Below are 3,101 nucleotides of genomic sequence, written 5' to 3'. Positions count from 1 at the left end.
TTGGGCCGATTTTTTGTCGCAGACAAACGTCGGGCCCGATTTTGAACGTCGGGAACGACAAAAAGCCGTGTAGTGTGACATGATTGAAGATCAGCGATTTGACATCTGGGACGTGCTACGACACCCCGACCAAAAGTCTAGCATGTCAGAATTCTTTTGTATTTTCCTGCCTACTCCTGAATTCCGACTCCCTGTCAGAATCCCACTCCCCTTTGGGTTTAGTTCGATCTGGTGCAATCTTCTGACAATACGAGCGTTTAGTTTCTACCACTCTGCAAAGACCAGGACATCACAAGATACTTGAGAACTTGTCACAAAAAGCGAGGCTATTTTAGGTTTTAAGTAGCCCTTTTCAGTCCTGTAGTCGCATGCTCGCTTATGCCAGACAGTCCTTTCACCCTCCATTCACTTCGCCGTCAAAATAAATCGGTGTCGGCCTATTTAGGAGAGGCGCTCATATTTACAAGTGTCAGATAAACATGAAACTTCACTTACCTAAGCAAAAGGGTCTATTTAAACAAATGCTGGGTTTTGAAGCCTCGGCGCTACCATTAAATTACTTCTGTTCTGTCCGAGTGAAATTATTTTTCCGAGGTAGTCTTCTTCTGTGGTGGTGGCGGTCTCTTAGAAGCTTCAAAACACCGCCACCACCACAGAAGAAGACTACCTCGGAAAATAATTTCACTCTGACATCGTGACCATTGTGAAAGATCCAAAAAATTGTGTAGTCTGCACAGGCCCTAAAACACCTGTCCTCTTTGAAGATTACATTTTACTCAGGGATCAAACAACTGGGCACAACGTGACTGCTGGAACAACACAGGTTCCTATTTAATCTGATGAGAAAGCGGACGGACTTCGCTGTCTTCCTCCCTGTCTAACGATGCTCTAATTGGACAATCTGAGCTCTGCGTTAATGGACATTCTATTTCCTGGAATATACACAGTCACAAACAAGCCATTTGCACGCAAGGAGGTTATCTGTCAATCAGGAGGTACTTTAATCTCTATCCCATGCATAGTCACATTATGGTGGGTCTCAGATCCACTACAGCCCATTCCAGAATGGGTTTATGTGGATGAGTATCGGTTGTGTAGACGTTTGTCCTTTTTCTGTAGTCAGTTCCAGATAATGGTGAATTTGACCCTGACACACTGGCTTTGTGAATTAATTCACATCAGTCCCCTACAGGTACATGTGTGACAGACGTAACATTTATCGTTAAAGGTTGATGAATATCAAGGTGCTCTGGGATTGCTTATCTGTCTTAGTTTTGTGTATCTTTTGGTGCGTGGCTGGCCAGCCGTGCAGCAAGTATAGCGTGTGTCGGGTTATCACTCCCTCCCTCCCTTACTCCGTTACTCCTGACAATGTTGGCCTGCATTTCTCTGTTGGCACCACAAGAGGCAGTAGTCGCAGCACACCAAAATCAAGAAGGACACCAAGATCAACCCTCAGATCTCCACTGCACAAGTAGAGTAGTGGTCAGAGCATTGGACTCCCACCCTGGAGACTGGGGTTGAAGACCCGGTGGGGATGACTTTATGGGACTATACCCCAAACCTCCACATGTTCATCCTTTCACTCCAACCTTTACCCCTTGCCTTATAGGTCAGATCCTGTCCCAACCCCAACCATTATTACCCCAACCCACACTAGGGACTGGAAGAAGGACACCAAAACCAACCCTCCGATCTCCACTGCACAAGTAGAGTAGTGAACAGAGCATTGGACTCCCACACTGGACATTCTCAGAGATTACCGTCTACTTACTTCACCACCTAAAGGGAAGTGCATACAGCAGGTAATGACTTTTGTCCAGAAACAGAAGTTGAACCAATTGCAGCAAAATATCTAACGTTACATGAATCATCAGTGTAACTGCTTTAGCCACTGACCGCTACCATTAATGTTATGGCAGCTGCTGCTAGTTGTTGTGAGCTCATGAGCTAACTGGCTATCCCGCTCTTATTGTGCTGGATTAGCATTGGAAGCATTGGAACTGATGTGTTCAGGCGACAAGACCTATCTTAATTTATCAGACATTAAATCATGTCATTTCAATTCACAGCTATTTCAGTGGCATGACTAGCTTCCATTCTTCCAGTCCTGAACAGAAACAAGCCAGCCACGCACATAAGCCAGGCTGGACCTGGCCCAGTTTTATTTTACACTCTTAGCATTCAAAGAACAAATGGTCTATTCAGCTACTAGAATAGTCCGTGGAGGATCGATAGTTACAGACTCAAAGCCCCGGGAGACTGCCTGCATATAGAGAGATGATTCTTCTTTGGTTGATAAGAAGGAGGAATCAGGATCTCAGGAGAATGCTCCTGTCAAAAATATCCAAGACCTCAGATCGCCTGCTGGCCTTACACTATTCAGTCAGCTGATCTTTAATTTTTTTAGCAGCTGGTGTTTGTCTCTTATGAGGTGATTTTACAAAATCTTGTTTTTGTCTTTAGCCGAGGCAAATCTATATACTGTACAGTATCCAGCATGAGTCTCCAAACTACATCTTGGCCCTCACATACTGTAATGCAGAACCAAGGAGCTGATGAGCTGTCACTCTCCCGGCATGCTAATGAACATGTCTTTCTCTCTGGACGCAGGACTGTCGTACTGGTCTACAGAGGCTTTGGAAGGACATTTCAAGGGAGAACATCAAAGAGTTTGACTTTATGTTTTAAAAGGATGCATTTGCAGGAATGCCCTTTGCATGCTGCCCATGACAGGGGTTAATTATGCTCTCTATATGTAAGATAGTTTCTGTGCCATACTTTGCTCCCATGTGTGTTTATAGAGGAGATCATACTAGAGCAATCACGGCAATATCAAAGGCACTCCACGGCATTATTAATAAATTCATTACTATTTGATAGATGTATTACTCATGGGACATGTACTGTAGACATAAAAGCACACACGCATGCATGTGTGGGTGCACGCGCGCACACACACACACACACACACACACACACACACACGACACACGACACACATAGATATAACACTGTATAGATAGCACATCAATGACATCATATTCATGAAGGCTTAATGATTAAACCTGCAGTCGTCAAGACGCTCTTAAAAAATAATA

This window comes from Borostomias antarcticus (genome assembly GCF_949987555.1).
Source record: "Borostomias antarcticus genome assembly, chromosome: 10".
Taxonomy (NCBI): Eukaryota; Metazoa; Chordata; class Actinopteri; order Stomiiformes; family Stomiidae; genus Borostomias; species Borostomias antarcticus.
This window is presented reverse-complemented; position numbering follows the sequence as displayed.